Here is a 16,065-nt window from a genome sequence, read left to right on the forward strand (position 1 = left end):
TTTATTGCTTACATGGATGGACGAGCTCACAGCCCACCTGGTGTTAAGTGGTTACTGGAGCCCATAGATATTTACAACGTAAATGCGCCACGCACCTTGAAATATGAGTTCTAAGGGCTCAGTATAGTTACAACGGCTGCCCTGCCCTTCAAACCAAAACGCATTACTGCTTCACGGCAGAAATAGGCAGGGCGGTGGTACCTACCCACGCATACTCACAAGAGGTCCTACCACCAGCTTATAAAGTATCTTCAATAAAGACCAGTTACTATCCCAGTTTTTAAAATGTTCGGAATCCGTTGTCATTGTGACATATTCAATCATCAGACGACAGCTACCAAATACGAATCTACCGAAAAAAATCTTGTACTTGGTGTAAGATCGACTAATTTTGAAAACTTTTAAAGCTTTTATCCTGTATATTATATGTAAAACAAGATTTTATTTTAAAGACCTGCGTTTAACATATCCGCCATATACAAAATAACAATGGGAGCTATTTATTTACACTAACTTTCCCATTGCCGGCTTGAGTAACGCATTAAATTTCTTTAGCCACCGGTAGGCACAAAAGAATTTCCGATCTGAATGCTTTTATCAGCTCTCATTGGTAGATCCGGGCGCAAATCACGTTTATCGGTTTCTCTTGAACGCGATAATTAGAAGAGGATGAATGAGTCACTAATGCCATTCACTGGCTGCGGATATGATCACTTGTGCAAAAACTTCATGTTCAATGCATTTGACTATAACAGATGTCATCTTAACTCAGAGATATTCATGATATCGCTGGACAACGAGAGCGATCTCATTTGGTCTTTGGATTAATAACCAATCACTATAAAACTGGCCATGAAAGCCACACATAAAGGATTGAAAAAAAAATGTGTTTTTTAATAGAGTGCTATTTTAACTAAGTCTAAATAAATAACTAATACAATAGTCTTAATGGGGGTTTAGCAAAATGATAAAAATACATTAGGCTTCGTGAAAATGCGTGATGCATAATGCGTTTCGGTGTGAACAGCGTGGCAGACTTTTTACTGTAATATTTAGTCATAGAACTCGTATCCGTACAGGTGCCGGCATTCATGTTGTTGATGTCTATAGGCTCCGGCGATCACTTAACATTAGGTAGGTCGGGAGCTCACCCACCCAATTTAAGAATAAATAAATAATAAGGTTCTCATTATTTAATCGTTACCGTGTTTGCCATAAGCAGATTCTATTAAGGGTAGATTGTCATCTAAGACTACAGGGCTAAAGGCTGACTAAATGGGATAATAGTTATCCTGATATTGATAAACAAGGTACTACAAAGTAAGGGATAAACGTTTTTCAAAGGGTCATCAGATCGAAAAGGATATAAGCACACGTTTAGGGCACGAACGCACTTCAGAAGACAATTGAAGATGTAGAAATATAATTAGGAAGGTCCTAATTTTACTGGTGGTAAAACACTGGTGGTAGGACCTCTTGTGAGTCCGCGCGGGTAGGTACCACCACCCCGCCTATTTCTGCCGTGAAGCAGTAATGCGTTTCGGTTTGAAGGGTGGGGCAGCCGTTGTAACTATACTGAGATCTTAGAACTTATATCTCAAGTTGGGTGGCGCATTTACGTCGTAGATGTCCATGGGCTCCAGTAACCACTTAACACCAGGTGGGCTGTGAGCTCGTCCACACAAAAAAGCAATAAAAAAAACATTACCTTAACTTTGTCTGTTACTACACATCACACAACACATTCCAAGGTGAATATCTATGTTTTATTCATTATCTATCTAAATTTCAGTCTAAGTTTCTATGTCTTCGTAATCAAATACCAAACCGTGGCAACCAATCTTGCCGTTTGCCAAATCGACTCTTTTGGCTCAATTCTCAAAGCCACATAAATCTGAAGCCACATATTTAAGACTAACAATAAACTCAAAGGCGGCTGGAAGCAAATTTTCCTTCATAAAATCACTTGTAAATTAAACAATGTGAGAATATCGAGCCAAAGCGAAAGGAGAGTGTCATTGAAAAATGAATTGGTTCATCGACCTCAGACGTCGGCGGTGCTTCATTTCATAAATATTATATCGCAACGGGAATTGTGTGCTAACGTGAAATGATTCGAGACGATAAAAACGTGCACGTGTTCTTTTAAAGTTCATTATTTTCTTTGAAAAAAAAAAAAAGACGTGCGGCACTCGGGGACTGCAGCGGTAAAGCTATTGCAAAGCATTTTTTATCAACTTATGCAATTACAATTAGACAGTAATAATTTAATATTAAAACAATAATAAATTAAGACCTCGCTGTATTTATAAACATTTACAAAAGCAAAACCTTAACTGTCCCCTTCACACTCATAAACTAGACCGCGTGAGAGAGAGATGGGCAGACTTTTCATGATGCTTATGTAGTACGACGTCACGCCGCGCGCTTATTCACAAACACTACACCAGCGCAACGTCAGGTTATTTTCGTTACGGAATTTCTTGATTCAGTCGCCGCGCTCAAGGCTCGCGATAGAAGCTATGCAATAGCTTAAAAAAAACAAGCTAACGTTGGCGGATTTGTTTTAGCAAAGCTAAATATTTTATCAACGAGATTACGTTATTCGTCACTCATTTTCAGTAATGCGGTGTGCTTGTTGCAAGTTTTTATACTTCTCGATCGCGTAAAAGTTAACTCTATGGAGTTGGAGGAGTTTCCCTACCTCTGCCGCTAGAGGCGCTGCTCCAACTTCATACAAATTTGAGAGGAACAAAGAAAGGTTAAAAACTCGCACTAAGCACCCTGGTGGTTGGGCGTATAATGACCCCGCATATTTAGGTGCCACCATACCGAAAAAAATATTTCTGACGTGAAGCATTAAGGCATATCGGTTTGAAGGGTGGGCGTTGTACTGTAAAATTGAGACTTAAAACCCATGTCTTAAGGTGGATATTCGTGGTTTGTAAGCTAGTCTACCAAACTAAGCAATAAAAAAATCTCAGTAGGCAATGATTAAAAAAATTTAAGTGCAATTTAAATTATTATTTTTTTAGTAACAACCAATTTAAGTAGATAACTTAATTTTTTTTTTAATATTCCCTGTGGTTATTTTCAAATAATTCTAAATATCATTGCTTTTCAAGTTGTTGATATCACTAGTGATATAAAGAATATAGAGCCGTTTCTTCAATCTTTTAAACAAAAAAAGGTTAATATCATGGTACTCCTTTCATTCTTCTATCAAAGTCAGGCATTCATTTAATATATAATTTCTACGATCTAAGTACAGTATCTCTGTAAAAACATATCAAGTTATTAAACACCGTATTCATAGATAAGTCTTAAACTTGTTCAAGTCCTCACCACCTTCATGCTTTCACTTGAAATTAGAAAAAATGTTTTGTCAATAAATCAGCAAGATCATAAGCATTACTGAAATTTGAGTCACGGTTATACAGATTATATAAAATTAAACGTTAAAGCTTAAAGTATCTGTTTGAATAAAGGTAATGATGACGTCATTTGAGAACAAAGAGAGGTTTCTATCGCTGTTGCTTTCTCCGAAAAATGTTTGATTGACAAAAGCTATTAAAGTTTTCTGGAAGCACCTGGCCTATTCCTAGAAGCGGTTTTCCAATCAAGGAAAACAAATATAGATAGTCCTTATTGTATTACGTCTGTTCCCATTCTTCAAATTTGGGCGCATGACCCCTTCCCGGTCCAGATAGGATAAAATTGCCCAACCTTGAGCCCTTACGATGTGCCCTAATACCACCACCACCATCCACGAGCTACTTTTGCAAACGACCGACCCTTAAAGTCCGGTTTCTGTCATACGTATGTCGGGGATTCCCCTAGCCATTGAGGACATGATTAAAGTCTCATCATCGTACCTATTTCTGCCGCGCAACAATGCGTTCCATTTTAAAGATTAAGATAGCCGCAATAGACTTTTATGAACACCGGTAAAGTCTAGCTAGCTAGATGGTAAGTTAAAATTAAATTTGAGAATCGACAACCCTAAACTAGACGTCATCAGCAGATAAATTCAACAGGACAACCCTTAAAGCTCGAAGCAAAATTTACGTCACTCTAATACAAATGATTTCCTCGAATTCCCATTTTCCATTAGCCCTAAACGCTGCGATACAGATAAGCCGAACCGATAATCTATGCTCAGATTTAATCTGTACTTGTGCACAACATGTACCCGACTAACAAAGTTATCGAGCTCTTAAGGGTTCCAGATAGCGAGACGTTTCCGTTTGCAAACTCTAAATAGTCGAGTTAACTGCGTAACAGAGGAACGTAGTAGGGGACAAAAAATCAGTGGTCGTTTTTAGGTCATCACAGATTTTTTATATTTTTTTTATATTACTTAGATGGGTGGACGAGCTCACAGCCCATCTGGTTGTTAAGTGGTTACTGGAATCCATAGACATCTACAACGTAAATGCGCCTTGAGATATAAGTTTTAAGGTCTCAGTAAAGTGACAACGGCTGCTCCACCCTTCAAACCGAAACGCATTACTGCTTCACGGCAGAAATAGGCAGGTTGGTGGTACCTACCCGTGCGGACTCACAAGAGGTCCTACCACCAGTGATAACGCAAATTATAATTTTGCGGGTTTGATTTTTATTACACGATGTTATTCCTTCACCGTGGAAGTCAATTGTGAACATTTGTTGAGTACGCATTTCATTAGAAGAATTGGTACCCGCCCGGAATTCGAGCACCGGTGCATCGCTCAACACGAATGCACCGGTCAATTCAATAAAATAAAACATATTTCAGAAGGTCAAATGGTACTTAACCGTTTTGCCTTTGGCCATTTATCAATATGTTTGCGCGGAAGCGGACCAAATCCGTAGCACATTACGATTCTTATAAAAATTCAATGATACTTTTAGAGCATTTACTAGGTTTCGGTACGGGACGGTCGCCGTTTGTCTGTTCATTAACTGTTCCATAATTTGCCGTTGAACTTTGTTAGACGACAAAACGACTTACGTCTTCACGTATTTAGACTTGTAAGGAGAAAATTAATGTTAATTTGTTTGATGTATATATGAAAACTTTTATAAATTGTTTTTGACAAGAAGACATCGGCTGTTCTGTTAGTTACTTGATTAATTATAAGATTGAGACTCTTCGGCGGGAACGCGAGGAGTGGAGTTGTGTGAATTGTTTTATTTTGTTTAATTATTGTTTCTTCAGATTTAAATATATAATAACGGTGGTTTATTAACTGTTTAGAATCTGTGAAAGTGCACAAATGTTGGAAAATAAAACAAAGCTGCTAGACGTAACTTCTCGGGATCCTCCAAAAAGTCTACTGAAAAAGTTTTATATTTTAAATGACCACCATTTTACTGAGATTATATTTCGTCCCATATCATCTCATCTCATTTCATTTCACTTCATATTATCATTTTTCAGATATATAAAAAATAATATAAAAGAGTAAGCTGTATGGTGTGAAACCTTTGCCTTTCCAGTTGGAAAAATAAAACTACTACACTACTATAAGATTCATTAAGACAAAATAAAGACATTGAGTCTATTGTCTTGAGTGAATGTTCCAAATTTGAATTAAAAAGGTTATATGATCAACTATTTTAGAGGCCTCTAAAACCGTTTAATTAAAAAAACTTAATCACGAAATTGAGCTTTTTCAAATAATGACTGATCCTAATAAAAGTTCGGGAGCTTAATAAAAGTTAAAGCGGACGTCGGCCCGACAGGTCTTGGCGCCGCCGGGCAGTTAACTCGGTCTTCTGATAATCTTTGTTGTTTGGCAAAATAGTACAAGGAAATTTACAGTAATTAAGGCCTTTAAGAGATCAACTTCTCAATAAATTACTGTTAATTACTTTAGAGAGAAACAGTCAATGGCGTACATTACAAAAAATATTATTGAACCGATGTTAAAATAGACGAAAACTGAATGTTTTGTGAAGCCGCAATGTAAGACGAAGGAAGGAAGGAAGAGAAGGAAGGTAGGCGATTCACACACTGCTCCAGGACGGACTTGCACGGAACAGTGTGTGAAGCGCCGTAGGTAGGTAGGACGGCTGATGCATCGGCAATTATCATCTGGTATTTATTTAATTGTACTACTGTGTTGGTAGGCAGCAGCTTGGCTCTGCCCCTGGCACTGCTGACGTCCATGAGCGACGGTGACCACTTACCATCAGGTGGGCCGTATGATCGTCTGCCTACAAAGGCAATAAAAAAAAAACATTGCTAATAATACAGAATAAATTGGTAAAATGTGATATTATTATGTTCTCATAAGGAGACATTAAGTCTAATGTATTGATAAATAGGCACCCATTAAAATTTTGTATCTACCCACAATGATACAAAAGAATACGTTAAGAAATGCTTACAAAGCCGCGGCGTTAGTATACTCGCATTTCCAAAAGTAACTTGGATCACTGCTTATAAACATGACTTTTAATCAAAAGTTGAGAGAGTATGTACCGCCACTCTTGAGGTACCCTTGACGTATGTAGTCTAAGTCTTAGTTTTATGGTCCAACAGAAAAAGTACAATACTTCACCACAGAAAAAGTACAATAAACATAATATACAGCTCTGAATAAATTTTCTGTAACAGCTAATTCTGATAAATTTGTCTCTCGTCTACACTACATTAAGTTGAACGTGGAATTAACATCAAACACGTCATCTGTTATTAATCATAGTGATTAATTAACCTCTTTACAGGAACTCGACTGGTGCCAAGGATTTCGTGCCAAATTATCGTTCTATATTATTATGTTGCCAAAATTTCTGGTCATAGTTAAAGTTTAATAGCTTATTCGTATTAGCGATTTAAAGATAAACATACATTATTGCTTGTAGAATAGAAGGAAAACCGACTAATCATCATCATCATCAGCCTTTTTCTGCCCACTGCTGGACATAGGCCTTCCCCAATGCCTTCCACATAATGCGGTCCTCCGCCTTGCGCATCCAACGTCTAATGAGGTAATGATAATAATACGCCTCCCAAAACGAAAACGCGGCATAATTCTTAAAAACTATTCAGCCTTAGTCCCATAGTAATATATCCATAACACGACGCACCATTAAAACCATAATTTAGCGGGATACGCGACGTGTCACCAACAACTTGTAACATGGTAAACATGTTTATTTTACGGAGAAAGTTTGGGCAGAACTACCGACATATTTTACCGTTAACTTGGCGATCCAGTGAAACTTAGCTTCGCTTTCATTCATTAAAATTGTTAATTTTACATGTCATACTCGTGCTCAAGCTAGGAATTATCTCTTGGGGTGTAGAGCTCCAAAACATTGAGGAGACTTAGACCTTTTGTTACAATATTGGTGGTAGTTAGTATTTACGTCTGGAATTTTAATGGGAATTACCGGTCTATGCACGTCCACTGTGGGACTATAGGCTTTCCCCAAGGCTCGCCACAATAACCGGTCTTGCATACTCTGAATCCGGGTTCCCGCGACTTTTAGCAGGTCTAGGAGCTAGGATAATTATAATAGATAATGCTCTCAGGAATACCAGTCAAAAAAAGGTTCTCACAGACACAGAAATGTACACACACAGACACAGCTAAGCTTATAATTACTATTCAATTACGGCATGACTTTATACTAATCTAACAAGTGAAGCTATTTCGCTTTAATATCAATGCATGAAGTGTACAATAGTTTTTATTGTTATTGTATTAAAAAGCAAAAATTTCATCTGTGATTTGTTATGTGTGGAAATGAAGGTTTGCCGAATTCCATGAGCCATGTTTATCGGCTTTTTCGGGTTTGAAGGCAGCCAAGGGTATTACTAGTTATTCATAGACATTGGAAATACCAAAGGCATATATCGCTGTATATCGCTGAAGAGTTCTTTTAAGCCTCATTTGAGGAAGGAAGCATCTTTCGAGTTAAGTAAGGAAAAGTATGCTTTGAAAACAGATTTTCATTACGCCTCAATTACGACACTCAAGATAAGAATTTTGCGTTCGAAGTTATTGGATACGTCATTCTTTATTTAAATGTAATCTAATCACTCGAAATACTAGAATTTGCGTATGTGGCAGATGAAACAAATATACGAGAGAGGTACCACGCTCCAGTCCCAAGAAATCGATGCCTCCAATGAACACTACTCGTAACTCAAAATTTTGAAATTTTCGTTTTTCACGCAAATCGCTTCACTATTTTAAAAGTACCTATTACAAATTCATTATTAATGAGGTTTGATGCAAGAGTAAATCAGCTAGTTACACAAGAAAAAATCATAAAATCTTTATTATTGCAGATATATTTATCAACTTTTTTCGTTTAAACTCTCCTCCTGTAAACCTACGAATTTGGAGATAGAGTAGTGTTCATTGGAGGCATCGATTAATGATCTAGGACATTCGTGATGCGCGCTCACTGGCTTAAATGCATTATGGTTACTAATTCCTTAAAGTCCGAATAATGTTTTAAGACAATGCTGATCTGTAAAGTTCGGTCATTACTTTAAACGTCCTCAGTTATTGCGGATGCTTAACCCTTGCCTAATTGATGTTTGAAACTGGTAATTGGGATTGTCTTAAATATTAAAGTGTTTAAGGCCAAAGGGTCCGAATGACCCTACTGCTATTAAAGCTCCATCCTGCTATTAAACTGGGGCTATGTGTATAAAACCCTGGTCTTCTCGATCTGCTCCTTATTTCCTGTCATGCTTTCCTTGTATTTTTTTCCTTTTTTTATACCAGATGTTGGGACAGCGGTGTCAAATCATCAAATGACATTCAGAAAAAGAGAAGGATCAACGAGTCTATGATCTTGTTGTTAGTGAAGTCCATGGACATCGCCCAAATTACGTCATAGTTTTGATTGTATTGCATTACTTTTCTAGTCGTACTCTTCAAATGTAAGGACTGTTTTGTGTTTTGAACTAATAAGGTATGTTGCAAATCCGCACTGGTTACCACCTTAATTACATTTCTTAGGTCTAGAACTATAAAATACCAAACTATACTATTATGTATATAATATAGTATATAAAAAAAGGTTTGGTCTTACTTTTGCTGGCTTTGATCAGATACGCTGCCCAGTATTAAAAACGAAGAACCATCTAAATAGCGCGCTATCAAAGGATACTTCATTATGGTTTACTGTGGTTACTCAACACTAGGCGGATCGTGAAATAGTCTACCTAACGACACTGCTTTTAAAATATCTTTAAAGCCTTCAATAAAAAGGCAGACTGTTTAAATTAAGCACGAAAAGGGTTATAATAAAGCCCGGTCGAAAGGGTCTTAATATTCCCTTGAAATAATCTCGCCTTTGTTTAATTAAGTTTCACATGGTATACAATTTGTGGATGATATGCTTTCAATACAGAAATCCTTAGTCAAATATTATATTAAGTTACTAAGTTACTCATAATCTCTGTCATATCCTGCCAACAATTTTTATTTACAATAATTTTAGGTGTTAATACTAAGACAGTATTTTTCTCGATTCCCATAATTGTATAATAGCACTGAAATTTTCAATCTTCAATTACACTTTCAAAGCCTTATGACAGGGAGCGCTATCGAAGAATCTATATATTAATACGTGAAGGAAAAGCTTTGTATCCATTTTTACGAAAATTGCGCGGACGGAGGCGTATGAAATTTCTCACACTTATAGAGAATATAGAGAAGGAGTGCAGAATGTTAATATTTTTTTTAATTATGCCTAATAAATACATTAAATCAATAAAAAAAAACATTACACACACTACCATGTATTTGACGCATACACGCATGCATGCTCTTTAATTATTGACAAACTTTTGTTCTTGACGTCTATGGTCAAATTGGGAATAGATTAAATATTGTTTGTCTTTATTAATATTTTTCTATAGTCGCGAATTTGTGATTATAGTAGTATTTTTTTTTATTGCTTAGATGTGTGGACGAGCTCACAGCCCACCTGGTGTTAAGTGGTTACTGGAGCCCATAGACATCTACAACGTAAATGCGCCATACACCTTGAGATATAGTTCTAAGGTCTCAGTATAGTCACAACGGCTGTCCCACCCTTCAAACCGAAACGCATTACTGCTTCACGGCAGAAATAGGCGGGGCGGTGGTACCTACCCGTGCGGACTCACAAGAGGCCCTACCACCAGTAAAAATATATAGTATAATATAGTCTTTGAAAATATAATCTTAATACACAAACTTATAATTTCAATTAATTATAGTCGAATTTCGATTACCGGTTCCCCGGGTAGTCTAGTCCCGGCTAGTCATTAACAAAAGTGTGTTAAGTATACAATGAACTTGCATTATATTGACCTGCGTATCAATAAGACATACCAGCCGTACGAATGTGAAAGCGAACGCGGATAAGTGAGTCATTTATATATGCGTATCGGAGGTTTCACCGTTTGACGTAAGTTACAAGGTCTGAGCGATTTGACATACTTTTCCAAATTAATGGTTATTTTACGAAGTGTTCTGGTCAGAGCTAAAGCTTTAAAACAATTACGATCTTGTGCTCCTTAAATTATGAGTTACTGTCGATGTGGAATTATCGTGGGCGTGGAATATATCATATATTTTACGTCTTTTTGAAGTTATTTCTTCTTTAGGCGCGTTATGAAAAATTGATGAGAGTGAAATTTTACGATGCGCGCGCACCGTGACACAAAATTAACAGAATGAAGTCGCCCACTAAATCGCTCATTGCAATACGACCGACGTAACTTGGCGAGTTTGAATATAGCCGCGGGTGAACTTTCCGAACCGTACCGAGAATTACCGAATTTATACGATGCCAAGAAAAAGTATGTCCAATATGCGTGTTTGAGGATGTTGTTTAATCGATTTTTTTTCGAATTGATTAAAATTTAAATAAAAAAAATAAAAAAACAATAAAAATAAATTATAACTTCTTACGCGCGTACATAAGTACACACACCCTTTTTTCGTCTCGTTTCGATTTTATAACTTGGGCCCGATACAAACATGCTCGGAGTGGGCGAAAGTAGCCGATTGTGGGTCGCTTAACATCCTCAACTTTATATTGTCTAAATTACATTCATTAGTTACTTGTTTCGTAATAAATAAACTATACTGTGCTAGGGTTGCTATGTACCATCCAGCTATGGAATGTGCTTCTCACCACGGTGTTTCCCGAGCGTTTATGAAATGTCCTTCTTAAAAAGAGGCTTGTGGAGAGTATTAAGCAGTAGGCAGCGGCTTGGCTCTGCCCCTGGCATTGCTGAGGTCCATGGGCGACGGTAACTACTCACCATCGGGTGGTCCGTATGCTCATCTGCCTACAAGGGCAACAAAAAAAGGGTTTGGCTTTGGCAGTATTATGAGCCATTGATGACGTCACCGTTTCTTCTCAACTTTCTTGCATATACGGATGTATTCAAACTTTTGCCGACTCTAAGCCCAGAATAAAGGACTAGCCCAAAATAAGCGGAAAAAATTATTCATTCACACAGCTATACACAAACGTCATTTAAATTCTTGGCTAAATTGCTATATTTAAAATGCAAATAGTTTTTATGTCCGCATTTTTTAGGAGATAGTAGAGCACGTTCGTATCTTGCTCTACCTGAAATATTTTTCATTTATTTTTAGTTCAATCTATACTAATCTATATCTATACACTAATATATAAATCTACAGTGTTTTTTACGGATGTTCCGTTATAACTACTGAACCATACATCCGATTGACTTAAAACTTGGTTTCCATGTAGAAAATACATGTACTTAATGGATAGGCTCATATTTATATAAGTGTTAATAATAATGACAATAAATAATAATGTAAATTTTAAATGCCCAGCGAAGCGAGCGAGTACGGCTAGTCGACTATAAAATCACTAACGCGATAAAAATATTACCTGCTTACCTGCTCCTGGTCTATTTTTAATCCTTGCATTGATAATCTTCAATCAATGGAAATACATATTATTTAGATATATGCGTAATTAGTGACTGGTGATATAGCATCCTGTGAGCCCGCACGTATAAGTACTACTGCACTTGCTTCTACCGTGACGGAGTCGTGATTAAGTCACAAACTTATATACAAAACAATCGAAACTTAAACATCGTGTCTTAAGGTGGATTATGGCCTGTATGTTGTAATATGTATGATCTTGGATAGCCACGTAAAACAAAGTAAGCAAGTAAGTAAATAATAGGGCATGCAAGTTCAGAGGTCTAGTTCAGAGGTTCTAGCATAAATAATTTAATAAATAGTTTTTCTAACGAAACACGCACTTATCAAATGCTTACGATTGACTTCCACGGTGAAGGAATAACATCGTGTAATAAAAATCAAACCCGCAAAATTATAATTTGCGTAATTACTGGTGGTAAGACCTCTTGTGAGTCCGCATGGGTAGGTAGCACCGCCCTGCCTATATCTGCCGTGAAGCAGTAATGCGTTTCGATTTAAAGGGTGGGGCAGCCGTTGTAACTATACTGAGACCTTAGAACTCATATCTCTAGGTGGGTGGCGGCATTTACGTTGTAGATGTCTATGGGCTCTATTCACCACTTAACACCAGGCTGTAAGCTCATCCACCAATCTAAGCAATAAAAAATAATATTATTATTAAATATCTTATTCTCTCTTAACTTGCGCCAAACGCAAATAAATATTTAAATAATGTATAGCTGCTTTTTGAGACCTTAGCGATTACTTTGGGACTTTCTTTTAGTGTATATTTTCTATTCGTGTAACAGTTGGCTACCGTCTCACACAGTGAGCCCACCTATAAAAGGATCGTAACAAATTCCCTTAGAAATCCGGGGATTTACGTAATTGAATGATGAAAACTGTTATCATTTTAGGGTTTTATTGTTAGTAAGGAATGTTGGCAAGATTGTCTTGTTAATAGTATTCAACTTTTTTTTATGTAATGCAATCAAGTTTTCGGCACATCTAATGTAAAGCGGTTATTGTCGTACATGGACAAAGTCCAAATTAAGGGGGCAAAGACCAGCCGCATTTGAATGATATATTAGTGTTCTCAGAGTCAGGTTTTCCGTCACAAAAAGGATACCTCTAAGCTCACTGGTACGCAGGGGTTCTAGACAGTAAAGGGCTACTAGTCATGTGCTTTAAAAAGAAGATGATGGGTTCAACTCAACGAAACTCAACGCAATAAGACAATTATATAATACAATTTAATGATCCATCTCGTGTAATACGGTTTTTTTTCCTACCTATGCTGATAGCCTTGAGAGGCTATTTCAGCTTCGCTCTAACATGCAGGTGTGCTCACGGGGCTCAAACCGGAGTGTTGCTAACACTGGCCCTAGCAAGAGCAGAATCTACCACCGGATCGGAAACGCGACCCACTGAGAAGTTTCGGCGAGAAACTCGGTGGGCTGTGTTTGTGGGTTAATTCGCTTGTCGAGCCCTTCGTCGCAAGCGACGGGTTTGGCGAGGAGTAATAGTTACGGTGGGCAGCAGATCTGAATATAGAAACGACAAGGTTTTTTTTTTTTTTTTTTTTTTTTTTTTTTTTATGATTGAAAGTTTACTGGTGGCCCGAAGGCCTTTCCAGTTTCACCAGGACAGGTGGGCGAGCAAAGGCTCAGCCAAGAGGGGTGGGATTTGCTAACAACTACCCGAGCGCCTCCGAAGGAGACCTAACAACTCAAGAGCAATTGTTTCGCGAATGAATCTACTACCGGATCGGAATCGCGACCCGCTGAGAAGATCCGGCGAGAAACTCAGCGGGCTGATGCATGGGTTAGGTTGCACGTCGACCTCTTTGTCGAGTTCGACGAGTACGGTTACCGGGGTCCCTAAGCCTGCCCCTAGTATTAGAGCTGAAGGCATCTAATGCAAAGGTTATTGGATCTGATGGATCCGTAAGGACGTGTCTAGGGCGTCGACGGTGACTGGCTCCTGCATGATCAGGATTCGGGGAGTAGTCAGCGGCGGCAACGATAAGGCGATTATCATGACGCATAGCCTTATCGAAGTATCGTTCCGACGCTGACTTCATGTATTTCCGAATTGATTCGAGGCCCAGGTCGTCGTGTAGGTCAACGTTCCTCACGAACCACGGAGCCCCGACAGCTAACCTGCAAAAGCGGGATTGTAGGGATTGGAGGGTGTCTATGTGTGTGCGGGCCGCGTGAGCGAACACCACACTCGCGTAAGTCATGACGGGCCTTATGCAAGTTTTGTAAAGTGTCACCTTGTTCCGAAGGGACATTTTACTCCGCTTACAGATCATGGGGTAGAGTCTACCGAGAATAAACGCGGCACGGTCACGGACTGATTTTATATGCGGGCGGAATGTCATCGATGCATCCAGGGTAACGCCCAGGTACTTGACCTTCCTGGCCCAGGGTATGGGTTGTCTAAAGAGAGTAATCGGGGGTGTGAGATTCCTCCTCCTAATCCGGGAGGAAATCCGTGTGGAGCTTCCCCTCTGAAATAGCACCGCAGTACTTTTCGCTGGGTTGATGTCTATGCGCCATTTTCGGAACCACTGTCCTAGGGCTAGGGCTGCGCTCTGAAGCTTCTTCGCGATTAGGGACTTATTTCTACTAGAATAGTAAACAGTCGTGTCGTCGGCGAATAAAGCTAAATGGGTCGGCGGCGACCGGGGAATATCGTTGACGAATAAGCTAAATAGGAGGGGTGAGAGGACAGAGCCTTGCGGGACTCCAGCTGTGAGAGGTCGTGGGGAGGAGCGGGTTCCCTCGACTCGATATCGAAAAGAGCGGTTCGACAAGAAGTCCCGTATGATGAGCACGAGACTATCCGGCACGCCCATGTTGAATAGTTTGAAAATCAAACCATTGTGCCAGACTTTGTCGAACGCTTTTGCGACGTCGAAGAAGAGAGCTCCCGTGTATAACGGTTTTGGTCGATTAAGCCCCACAAGAATGTGCTCCGTGAGGCGGTGCACCTGTTGAACGCATGAGTGATTTGTACGGAATCCGAATTGTTCATCGATAAGAATGCCCTTGGATGAGACGAAGTCTCTGAGGCGTTTGTAGAGCAGACGCTCATACAGTTTGCCTAGAGACATGAGGAGGCTAATCGGGCGGTAGCACGACAAGGTACGAAGCCTTCTAAGCATCGCTTACGACTACTTCAGGAATGGAGTTTTTTTTTATTTATTTCTTAGTTGGGTTGACGAGCTCACAGACCACCTGATGATAAGTGGTTACTGGAGCCCAAAGACATTTACAACGCAAATGCGCCACCCATCTTGAGATATAAGTTCTAAGGTCTCAGTATAGTTACAACGGCTGCCCCACCCTTCAAACCGAAACGCATCTGCCTTGGTCAGCGGGCTCACAGTCGCTGACTCATAAAGCTACGAACAAAACACAGTGAAAGTTGAGTATAACGTCCTTAGAAAGTGAAATATTCGATTGCATAATATCCTATAAATTGGGTAAGCAGATCGCGTTGGAGGACAACGCGTTGCATTCAAAGCTGTTCAAAGGAATACACAGACAAAATTTTCACTGTTCATTCTTAGACGTTAGGAGTTCGCTCTGTGATACAAGCTCAGCACGTCCAACAATTTCGTGACCGCTTCTTTGATCAGTGACTATCAATGACTTGGACAGCTATGAGAACCAATGTCTACATCCTCGAAGAGCTGAAGGTCACCAAGCGCCTGCTGACTACGTGCCAGGAAAGGATCCGGAGTTTCTTTGGGCACATAATGCGATCTCCATTGCACAGCCTGGAGAAACTTATCATTCCCGGATAAATGTCGGGGAAGCGCGCTAGAGGAAGAGCGCCAACTAGATGGGTGGACCAACTCAAGGAGGTGACTAGAGGCCAGATATGGGGAGCATACGGCGCAGAACCGGACCGAGTGGAGAAGATTGACATACAGTCACGATCCTCAGCATTGAGGGAACGACCAGAAAACGCATACACCAAAGGATCCATGTTTGATTCCTGGTCGGAGTCTATAAAGGACATTTGGTACTCAGGTCTGGGTATATTAAAAAAAAAAATTAGCCCACTGAGTTTCTCGTCGGATCTTCTCAGCGGGTCGCTTTTCCGATCCGGTGGTAGATTCTGCGAAGCACTG

At 39.3% G+C, this 16,065-nt stretch overlaps 1 protein-coding gene and 1 long non-coding RNA gene across 3 annotated transcripts in view; one reads left to right on the forward strand and one right to left on the reverse strand.

Annotated features, from left to right (window-relative positions):
* The window catches only part of LOC134201492 (uncharacterized), a 92,796-nt gene that overhangs the window by 16,223 nt on the left and 60,508 nt on the right, over window positions 1-16,065 (forward strand). The gene's annotated exons all lie outside the window — the stretch shown is intronic.
* LOC101743499 (uncharacterized) overlaps window positions 1-16,065 on the reverse strand; it is a 78,742-nt gene that overhangs the window by 11,437 nt on the left and 51,240 nt on the right. The window lies entirely within an intron of this gene.

Source organism: Bombyx mori, chromosome 26, assembly GCF_030269925.1.
Source record: "Bombyx mori chromosome 26, ASM3026992v2".
Taxonomy (NCBI): Eukaryota; Metazoa; Arthropoda; class Insecta; order Lepidoptera; family Bombycidae; genus Bombyx; species Bombyx mori.